The following is an 11,786-nucleotide window of genomic DNA, read 5'->3' as shown; positions in this document are numbered from 1 at the left end:
GGTGTATGACCCCGGGCATGGCCTATGTACAACGATGTCGGCCGGAGTTTCCTGAGCTAAACATCACGATTGATTCATATGCAGTAACCCAGTGCCGGGCGGCTGTGCCAGATTGATGGGAGTTGGCGCGCTCCATCCATGGTGATCGCTGCATGGTTGTAAGATAGTTAGCTAACAGTCATAATTTTTTTTTTTGAGATCACTAGCAGTCATAAGTTGATTTGCAAGGAAGTACACATTTAATAAGCACCGGCTTATTAGCAAAAAGCTAGTTAGTACAAGTGCCTAATTTTGTTTGGCTTATTAGCAACACTAATTTAAATCTATAAATAGTAAAAAAATACTTAGTTCTTGATTAATTGAGTAAAAAATATCTAATCGTTTGGCTTATTAGTAGCACTAGTTTGAACATGCCAATGATTAATTCTTGATTAATTAAGTAAAAATAGCTAACCGGCACCGGCTATCTAAAGCTAGTAACACAAGTGCCTAGTTTCGTTTGGTTTATTAGTAGCACTAATTTATATCTGCCATGAACACTAAAAATGCTTAGTTCTTGATTAACAAGTAAAAATGTGGTATCGAATCCATGAACTCTACCTATACTTATCTGTGTTTATGGAAGTTGATCAAGTCTGGCCTACTCCGTTGAGGTCAAGTGTAGTCGTACAAAGAATGGACTGGCAAGTGCACACAACGTGCTAGATAGATGCATCAGCCAAGTAAGTGTACATGTGCATCCGCCAAATATGATAGCACCGCTTGCTACCTACCGATTTTACTTTAGAACCCATTTAAAAGAACATTGGTACAATTGCATGTCCACCGTAGCTTGGTGTTTTCACTCCGCCGGTGAGTTTCGGACAACGCCATAGCACCTACAAAGGCATGCCAGTTTGCCGGAGCCTACCCAAGACCTGAGCATTCCCGTGCCGGCGGTGTGAAGTGCCACTTCGGGATAGGGTCACGCGAGGAAGACCGGGCCACCGTTCTCCACCTAATGATGAAGGACTGTCCCAGAACTTCTCTTCTTGGACTCCGCCGACAACCTGCAACTAGAAGCATACCATGTCATACCTTGATCATGTCTTTGTTCCAACTGGGGATGGCGGCGTTGTTCGCAGAACTAGCATATTGTCTCACGGGCCTCCATCGGTGTTCTGGTACTTCTTGGTTCTTATCTGGCTAGCACCCAAGGCGACCATGACCTGAACCGGTGTTAGAAGAAGCAAACTAATAAGGAATATTTTGCAAATTGATCTAGAAGATCTAACAGAGAAATACTTGCAGTGGGGTTAATTACCGACCTCGACTGGACGTGTGACAAACTAGCACTACTAAAGCAGTCGTCTTAAAAAAAGTGGTTCAGGCTTCAATCTCACAAAAGGTTTGTGCAAAACTAATGACAATTATGTCCAAATACTGGTGGCTTGGATAAAAGAGGTTAACATTGGCCCAGTGGTTGGGGTCGCAGTGGCGCACCCCAACGACCGGAGTTCGATTCCTGTCAGGGACGAATTTTGGAATTGTCACGCCGAGTCCCGCTTATACTATATCAAAAAGTGTCTAGTTCCTCCTAGACACGGTTTCATTTTTTTTTTTAACATTGGCAGGCATGGGAAAGCATGCCTTCTAGGAGTAATGGGATTATGTGGCCTCTAATTGTTCAATGATTCTATGCTAGCTAGTGCTAGAGGCATGCATCCTTATGCGCTAGAGTGTTGAAAGGAACGTATTACCTTGATGGCGATATTCTTAATGCTTATTGTCCGAATAGTTTGTCACCAACATAAAGTGTGTCATCCACCAGAGTAGAAAAGTTCTGAAAAATGGTGCTAATCAGAAGGGTTGGAGATACCACAACTTATGAAATATGGCATGTTTGCGTCCGTTCAGTTCAGGTAGTCGTACATAGAATGAACTGGCCAGTATAGACCACATGCTAGATAGATGCATGGCATCGGCAAAGTGAATGTACATGCATGTGCATCGGTCATACTAGTGCGCGGTGTATGATATGTACTAATACATGCATCCTGTCACAAAATGCATGCAAAACATTTCCATTATCATGATGACATCAATTCGTCACACTGGGCACCTGGCCAGGAAATCCATGCATGTACGTCTAAGATGCTTGTTTGTGTCAATCAACTAAATAATCGTCAAAATCTGGAACTACACTGGCGTGGTGGAAGCATTCCATAATGGCGAGGGCAAGTGCTATACTGCAAAGGTTGGTGATGCAGGTGTAAATTGTATTTCTACAGTTAAAAACATTTTAAAATAGCGCATTTCAATGACATTTGACACTTGTGTCTGTAGGTCCGAACAGAGGAGGAACTGAAGAAGGCGATTGAGGCATCTCTAGGACCTAACAAGGATTGCTTGTGCTTTATAGAGGTAATTGTACACAAGGATGACACTAGTAAGGAGCTTCTTGAGTGGGGCTCTAGAGTTTCCGCAGCGAACAGCCGCCCACCAAATCCTCAGTGAACATATCAGATATTCAGATGATTGATCCTCATCGAGCCTAATGAGGTCATGTAATTCTCAATAGGATATGCTACTGATATTTGAATAAACCATCTATGTAAGATCACTACTGTTGCAAGTACTCATGGTCGATGTACAGAGATGATGTCAGTTCAGAAACTAGTACCTACAGGATAAGGATCATAGTTTCAGTATCATCTAGCTAGGGAACGATCGACGATCGGATGCAGGACAGGACTGCAGCTCCACGAATCAACGGGAGAGATTCTTCAGCGTATACCACGCGCAGGCGAAAAACTCAAGAGTTGCGAGGTTTCTCACCTGCGTGAGGCCGCGGCGTGCCAACCTCATCTCCTCTCGCGGAGCATGAGATGAAGACGAATATAAAGGAGCTCTTGTCAAACTCCTGATGCAAAACAAGAACACAGTCTAAATTTACTCGCGACAAGAGTGGTTAAGGTATAGCTATTGTGGCGGGACTTGCAGCAATAGGGGTACAATATGCTATTTACGACCAATTAATGAGCATATACGTGGATTTCCAAAAAAAAAACTAATATTGTTTGGCGCCAAGCGTCTTAAGTCTTAAGTCTTAAGTCTTAAGTCTTAAGTCGCGAATATTCACGCGAGCGCACGCGCTATTCGGTGTGTTGCATGTCCTTATACTACTATCTAAGAGCCACACAAAATGCCCCCTTATAAGCTGATCTCCACTTCTCTAGACTAGCAAGGTGGGACTAAATATTGCAAATGCTTCTACAGCCAAACAAGTTATGCTACCCTGGTTTCGGTATTGGACCGTTCGTACTTGGGCCAAGCTACTTTTGTCTCTGTTGGGCTGGGGTTTGAGCTGTTTCTGCTGGATTTGTTTATTTTGGTGCCATGGTTCATGCTTGATGGTGGGATTGAAGATTTTTGTGGTACATGTTACCCGGGTCAACGTTTGACTATCAGTACTGCTAATTTAGAGGTCCATAATTAATTACAAATGAGATTGATTAGTTGATTTGAACCTTTCCCTCAAAAGAAAAGTTGATTTGCACCTATTACACGTTGTGATTGCTAGTGGCGGGCCCAGCTGGGTGTATGACCCTAGGCATGGCCTATGTACAGCGACGCCGGCCGGAGTTTCCCGAGCTAAATATCACGATTAATTCATATGCAGTAACCCAGTGCCGGGCGGCTGTGCCAGATTGCTGGGAGCTGGCTCCGTCCATGGTGATCGCTCCATGGTTATTAGATAGTTAGCTAACAGTCCTAAATTGATTTGCAAGGAAGTACATATTTAAGGAGCACCGGCTTATTAGCAAAAAGCTAGTTAGTTCAAGTGCCTAATTTTGTTTGGCTTATTAGCAACACTAATTTAAATCTATAAATAGTAAAAATACTTAGTTCTTGATTAATTGAGTAAAAAATATCTAATCGTTTGGCTTATTAGTAGCACTAGTTCGAACATGCCAAGAACACTAAAAATGATTAGTTCTTGATTAATTAAGTAAAAAATAGCTAACCGGCACCGGCTATCTAAAGCTAGTAACACAAGTGCCTAGTTTCGTTTGGTTTATTAGTAGCACTAATTTATATCTGCCATGAACACTACAAATGCTTAGTTCTTGATTAATGAAGTAAAAAAGTGGTATCGAATCCATGAACTCTACCTACACTTATCTGTGTTTATGGAAGTTGATCCAGTCTAGCCTACTCCGCTGAGGTCAAGTGTAGTCGTACATAGAATGGACTGGCAAGTGCACACCACGTGCTAGATAGATGCATCAGCCAAGTAAGTGTACATGTGCATCCGCCAAATATGATAACGCCGCTTGCTACCTACCGGTTTTACTTTAGAACCCATTTAAAAGAACATTGGTACAGTTGCATGTCCACCGTAGCTTGGCGTTTTCACTCCGTCGGTGAGTTTCGGACAACACCATAGCACCTACATAGGCATGCCAGTTTGCCGGAGCATACGCAAGACCTGAGCATTCCCGTTCCGGCGGTGTGAAGTGTCACTTCGAGATAGGGCCACGCGAATGATGAAGGACTGTCCCAGAGCTTCTCTTCTTGGACTCCGCCGACAACCTGCAACTAGAAGCATACCATGTCATACCTTGATCATGTATTTGTTCCAACTGGGGATGGTGGCGTTGTCTCACGGGCCTCCATCGGTGATCATGTCTTTGTTCACATAACTAGCATATTGTCTCACGGGCCTCCATCGGTGTTCTGGTACTTCTTGGTTCTAATCTGGCTAACACCCAAGGCAACCATGACCTGAACCGGTGATAGAAGAAGCAAACTAATAAGGAATATTTTGCAAATTGGTCGAGAAGATCTAACAGAGAAATACTTGCGGTGGGGTTAATTACCGACCTCGACTGGACGTGTGACAAACTAACAGTTCAAGCAACTAGCGCTACTAAAGCAGTCGTCTTAAAAAAAGTGGTTCAGGCTTTATCAACCTACTCTATGACAACTTCAATCTCACAAAAGTTTTGTGCAAAACTAATGACAATTATGTCCAAGTACTGGTAGGTAGGATGACTGGATAAAAGATGTTAACATTGGCAGGCATGGGAAAGCATGTCTTCTAGGAGTAATGGGATAATGTGGCCTCTAATTGTTCAATGATGCTATGCTAGCTAGATTGCTAGAGTACTCACATTATTGGACAGTACTCACATGGACTTAAATAGGCAAAGCCTGGACGCACACTGCCCACTAACACCTCCTAGCGAGATGAGATCATGCATTCACGCACACATGCCACTACCATACGATTAGGCCAACCCATGCACATCCTAGCTAACAAACTCCTTGCATGCAACTAACTATCCTACGACTAGATGAGTGACCAATTCACTCGGTTCTACATAACCACTACTCAATGGATCGGCTCCAAATCTTCACAAATCACAGATCTGCCGCTTCTCACGACCTGATGCATCAGAAAGAACACATGCATCACGCGTTGCACCGCACGACATGGAGCTTAGCATCTCGCTTTAGGTGATCGAGTGGAGCTTCACCTGCTGCTGAACGACTACTACATGCAGAACTAAAAACGAAAATCAAGATTAAAAGCAAACAATCTTCTCCTAATCTTTGTTCTTCATTCGTCACTAGACGGATCACCCATAGCCATTCTGCCGTCGACGATGCTGTCGCGGCATTGGTCACCACATCGTCTTGCCATACTCAATGGCCTCCTCTTGATGTCGAAGACGGCTCCGATACGCCCATCATGGCTTCCTCCTCCTAATGGCCTCGCGCTATCAGCCTCCATCTCGCATGGAGTCCGCCGAGCAGCCACCACCGTCTTCGATCTTTAGGATTTGATACCGATTGTTGGAGCTGCATCACGCAGCTCCTTCTTCTATCTCTAAACTCACATATCACTCGTGTCTCTCTCTCTAGAACACACATGCACACATCCAAGGAAGACGACCAAATAGCTTCTACAGCCATTGGTGGTAACCATCATCACGCCGCATCTAGAGCAAACCAGGCCCACCTGGCTAGGCCGATCCCAATGCGGGCTCGTAAAACTCATGTCGCCGTGTTACAGTAGACACGTCGACGTCATCACCAACCACGGTCAAGCACGGGCCTAGCCCGCGCATGCCCAGATCTGGGACAACATTTTGTCGCCATCAGCCACCACTCCACCCCAAAACCAAGCGGCCACGCCATCACCGCTACACCACTCGGAGTTGCGCCATCTAGGATGGCGTGCCACCGCCAGAACCATCATCGACCTAGGGACACCGCCTCTGGCCGGAGAAACCCCACATCTCCCTTCCTAGCACAAGAGTAGAGGCAAGCCTGCTGCCAACGGAAGCCGACGGTGGCTGGGGAGGAGGGTATGGGCTCTGGACGAAGGGACGCTAGGGTTATCCGGCCGTGCTATACTAGCCACGCCGATGTCACTGCCGCCCACAGCTCGAGCCACTCCTCCATCCACCAAAGATGGCGTAGTCAAGCCCAGGCCTGGCCCTCCCAATACCAGATTTGGGCCGGGAGGACGACCCCATCGGCCACAGCTCCACCCCGCGGCGGCCACGCCATCTCCGCCGCACCACACGGAGCTGCGCCATCCACGACCATCGGAACCATCGTCGACCTAGGGACACCGCCTTCGAGAAGAGAAACCCCACGTCTCCCTTCCTAGCGCGATGGGACGGGGAATTTTATAATCATAAAATCCCCCAAGGGACGCTAGGAGCGAAGCTATTTATTTTGAATCTAAACTAGCTACCTACTGGATATAAGCATGCAAGGCTGTGCCACGTACTGAAACTAAACGGATTTGGTACGTACACTGGTGGAAAAAAGGGCTTTGGTCGCGGTTGGCAACTGCCATTAGTCGCGGTGGCCCAACCGCGACCAAAGCAGCGCGACTAAAGGCCCCCCCCCCCCTTTAGTCGCGGTTCCTTACGAACCGTGACTAAAGGCCCGTCCACGTGGGCCGCAGGGGAGCGCCAGGGCGGAGGACCTTTAGTCGCGGTCAGGGTTTAGGGTTTTAGCCCCCCTCCCCCTAAATCTGGTTTCTTTTTAATTTGTATTGTTTTATTTCTTTTGGGTTTTAATTTTGAAGGAGTTTCACATATTCTACGGTACTGTATACATACATGCATATGAATGTACAATTTCAAACAAATTTGAAATTAGAACCAAAAAGAATTCAAGAGGAATATACAATATATATTCAATATCGGATGACCATATACAATATATATTCAATATCGGATGACCATATACAATTTTGAACAAGTTAGTTACAAATTCTGGTGCATATAAAGTTCTACGTCATCGTAATAGTGTTCTCCTCTAGGATCGATGACTTCCCTCGCCAACCATCCAGCTAGTTCCTCTTGAAGTGGTCGGAAGCGAGCTTCTGGACTAAGCGTCTTCCGGAGGTTATTCCTCAGGATGTTGTTCTCACACGTCTGGTCCCGCTCATTGCAGTATCTCCGGATCCTCTCACAAACATAGTATCCACATAGATTGGTCCCCGGTGGCTGAATATCCCCAGTCGTCCGCACTGCCATTTTAAAATGTAGCTCCTTTTTGAATTCACCGACCTTGGTATCTACGAACCGTCTCCAAACCCTACGAGGCAAAGAAAATTAAATAAACAAGAGAGTTATTAATTAGTTACTTGATATTAGGAAATGATGAACGAAATAGGCCGATCGATATAGAGCGCAAATGAATGAAAATAATTACTTTTGCATCATTTTTCTCATGTCGCCCCAAATCGCCGGATCCATATTCAGAGAGTCGTGGACGAGAACTGAGGAGGTCTGAACTTTAATTACCATAAGAATCCAGTGGAACCTGCGGACACGATACATGCACAGTCATGCATAACTCATCGATTAGCCATATACCATAAACAAAAGAGAATGTGCTCAAGACAGAAACACTCACCCAAAATGGTAAGGAAATAGAATATCACTTTTCTGTTGCTGTTTTCTAATAAACCGCCACAGGTCATCCTCCACGTCGGCGGGGTGGTGTTCTAACACATATGAATTAACGATGTGTGGGTCAATGAACCCAACATCATGGATGTTCCTTATTCGCATTTCCCGCTTCTTCATTCTGCATAATATATAGCGTACACAACAAGATAGTTAGGACAATATATATATATATATATATATATATATATATATATATATATATAGTGCAGGCCGGCAATGAACGAGATGGGGTAGAAATTAATAAATAACTTACAGAAAGTAGCAACTGATGATAGATTTGTCGAGGTCGCGCAGAGTGAACAGCCTGGAACAATTCACTCGGAGGAATTTGTACCCAGTAATGTTTGAAGTGATGCTCATATCTAACTTCCGCATAGATATACTCTTTGGCGTTTTTATGTTTTATGTAACCCTTGTACCAATTTAGCAGACCTAGCATTTGTCGAGGTAGATCCTCTTCCTACGCAGGCTCGACGAGAGGGCCATTCTTCACATATGTAAATACTACGTCCTTCATTGGCGCCTCATCAAGGCCTAGCAGTGCACGAAGAGTGATACCTAACTCGGCCGCTTGTTCTCTGGCACTCGTTACAGTCAATCCATGTCTTTGCCGCAGCTGCTATGATATCGGGGGCATCCGGATCGGCGGCTTGCACTATGAGCGGGGCGATCGATTGTTTACTTTGTTCCCCGAGCTGGGCAACTTCTTTCCCCCTTTCTAATTTTGACTCGGCCTCGTCCTTCAAGGCTTTCTTCTCCGCCAACTCTTTCCTGTTCTTGAACGCGAGTGCTTGCCTACGAAGTTCACGTAAATAGTCGTCAGGCAGATTCTTCGCGGCTTGGGACGGTGTGTTCAAAAATGACTTAGCCCACTGCTTTTCCTTGTCAGAATATACTGGCTTGGGCTCGCCCTCTATTTTCTTCTTGACGCTCGCCTTCCATTTCTCTAAATCAGCAGCCGCGCCCGCCTCGACTTCCTCGGCACTACTTTCCCAAGACCTCCTGGGGAGAGGCTTCAGTGATACCTCCGGTACCTTTGTTTTCTTAGGTACGTAAGGGTCCGGGTTAATAACCCAGGACTGCTTCTGCTTCTTCGCCGGAGGTGGATTGGGGGGCGGTACCGGTGTCTGATCACCCGCCGGACGAGGACTGGGGGGCGGCGTCGGCTGACGTGAATGAGGTGTATTAGGTGAAGCACCACCGCCACCGTCACCGCCACCGCCACCGCCACCGTCACCGCCACCGCCACCACCACCACCGTACGGGGGTGGACTTGTTGGCGCCTCGCCTGGAAACTTGATAAATTTCTTCTGCCATAGAATGAACTGGCGCTTGACATCTCCAAGTCTTTTCACCCCTTCAGGTGTAGCAATGTCAATGTCCAGGTCCTCAAACCCTTGGACTATCTCCTCCACCGTGACACGAGCATAGCCATCTTGAATGGGGTTGTTGTGGTGGAGTGCTCCAGGTGGTAAAGCACTGCCGATGGCTACCTTCATGGACATGTTCCCGATAGGATAATACAGATGACATGCTTTCATCTCCTTTATATCGTCCACGGGGTAGCGAGGAGGCTCCGGTGCAGTAATTTCGACCACCAGAGGCTCCGGTGCAGTAATTTCGATCGTCGGTGCACCAGCCGATGGGGCCTCCGTGGAAGCCACGCTGCTTCTCCGCTTCTGGCCGCTTCCGAGATCCAATGGATGATCTTCATGCTGCGCCCGAGCTGCATCTCTTTCGGCTACTAGTACACTCACGGTTTTCTTCATGACATCCATTTCCGATGCCAACCGCGCCACAACATCTGCTTCCCGATCCATCTTTCTCTTACGGCTTCTGTAACCGTACGGGTCATCGTTCTGGGGGAACCCTATTTTCCACGGAATGGGCCCCATGCCTCGTACACGTCCTCCGTGTTCAGGATTCCCGAGGGCTTTTGTCAGGGCGTCGTTCTCTCTGTTGAACTTGATCCTCCCCTCTTGAGCATCCCTCATTGCCTCAATAAGCTTTTGGGTGGGTGTAATTATTTTGCCCTGGTAAACACACTCCCCTGTCTCCGGGTTCAGCGATCCCCCATGCCCGTGTACCACCAGCTTTTGGCCCTTGGGTCCCATCCCTCCGTACCTGGATGGATTCCGCGCGCACTCAGCTCGTTCTCCATCTTCTCCCACCTAGGCTGCCAAAAGCGATACCCTCCTGGCCCCATTTTATGATTGTACTCCTTCTTGGCCGCATTTTCCTTATTTTTTTTCGATAGTTCAAGGAACTGCTCCGATTTCTTTTGCTTCACAAATTCTGGCCAATCATGTTGCAGTTTCTCATATTGTCCTTTGAAATCCGGAGTCTTGCCCTGGTTGACAAAGTCATGGGCTAGATTTTGCTTGTATTTCCGGAATGCGTTGGCCATCCTAGAAAGAGCGAACTGTTTGACTAGCTTGCGCCTCTTCTTGTTTTCCGCAATCTTGTTACCCTCCTCATCGTATTTGCGGTATTCCGGAGGTAGAACGAAATGTTCCATAAGCTTGTTGAAGCAATCTTTTTTTTCTCTCTTATCGACAAAAGTGAAACCAACACGTGCCTTCTTTGGCTCATTCCACTCCTGGCGGGTGATCGAGACGTTGTCTCTAACAACGGCTCCGCATTGGCTGACAAACTTGGTGGCGTTCTTGCTGGGCTCCAGCGGCCTGCCGGTTGCTTCGTCGACAACATCGATGGTGCATGTTTCTCCTGCTTTCATCGTCTTGGTTGCGCCACGCTTTGACGACGTAGTCGATTTTTTCGACGATCCGGCCGAGGGCTAAAATAAGAAAGAGAGTCGCGCGCGTTAGTACACACACATTTATTCAAATCAGTTAGTTTGTATCACCAGACGCTCAATATGTATATATATATACCTCGGCGCCGGAGGTGGTTGCTACTTCCAATTGAAGATCGTCGTTTATCGACGTTTCTTCGGCATCATCTGCTTGCTGACGGCGCCCTTCATCTTCACACTCAAGTTTCAGATAAGAAGAGATATCATCTTCTTCTTCTCCGGTCGGCACATATGGAATATCGCCTTTTATGATGCCGAACATATGGTCTTCAGCGTCCGGATCATAGTTGTCCAGAATCGGGTCAGCTCTATCGTCCGCCATATGTCAGTCCTGAAAACATGTAGCAAAAACAAATTAATTAAGTGAAGAAGGGGGGCGGTGGCGGTGGCGAAAGGGCGGTGGCAAAAGGAGGGGGCGAGGAAAGGGTGGGAGAGGGTGTCGCGGTATATGCGGGGTCACGGTGGCGAAAGGGGGGCGGCGGAAGGTAGGCGCGCGGTGGCGGTGGCGAAAGGGCGGCGGTGGCAAAGCGCGATGGCGGTGCCGTGTGTTCTCCTGTCCCCATTACCCCATCCCTGTTTGCTGTGGCTGTGCGGTGGTGGGATTGGCCGACTAGTCCGTCGTTAGCATATATATGCATGATGCAACCCACCGGACTTCTTTCGTGTCATGGGATTGCCCGTCTCCTCTAACATGTAATTCGTTTTTTGTTGGTTCATCAAACATGTTTATTTGGTTCACCCACTTTAGTTACATATTGTGATGAAACAACAAGTTACATATTGTGATGAAACAACAAGTTTATTTGGTTCACCGGCCCACTTTAGTCAAATTTTAGTTTTTTAGTCAAATTTTAGTTTACAATTTTAATTAACAACAAGTTTATTTGGTTCACCGGCCCACTTTAGTCAAATTTTAGTTTTTTAGTCAAATTTTAGTTTACAATTTTAATTAACAACAAGTTAATTCGTTTAAGTCAATTTTTAGTTTT

General features: G+C 46.4%; 2 long non-coding RNA genes across 2 annotated transcripts; one reads left to right on the top strand and one right to left on the bottom strand.

Moving 5' to 3' along the window:
- Positions 1 to 2,161: 2,161 nt before the first annotated feature.
- On the top strand, positions 2,162 to 2,614 carry LOC127338169 (uncharacterized). The gene is made up of 2 exons (XR_007874220.1): positions 2,162 to 2,236; positions 2,326 to 2,614. It is a non-coding gene; the product is annotated as an uncharacterized lncRNA (long non-coding RNA).
- A 4,631-nt stretch (positions 2,615 to 7,245) lies between these two features.
- On the bottom strand, positions 7,246 to 8,095 carry LOC139837519 (uncharacterized). The gene is made up of 3 exons (XR_011754008.1): positions 7,927 to 8,095; positions 7,723 to 7,833; positions 7,246 to 7,605 (listed from the first exon to the last, which is right to left on the bottom strand). It is a non-coding gene; the product is annotated as an uncharacterized lncRNA (long non-coding RNA).
- Between the last annotated feature and the right edge of the window lie 3,691 nt (positions 8,096 to 11,786).

The sequence above is a fragment of the Lolium perenne genome, chromosome 3 (genome assembly GCF_019359855.2).
Source record: "Lolium perenne isolate Kyuss_39 chromosome 3, Kyuss_2.0, whole genome shotgun sequence".
In the NCBI taxonomy this organism is placed as follows: Eukaryota; Viridiplantae; Streptophyta; class Magnoliopsida; order Poales; family Poaceae; genus Lolium; species Lolium perenne.
This window is presented reverse-complemented; position numbering and strand designations above follow the sequence as displayed.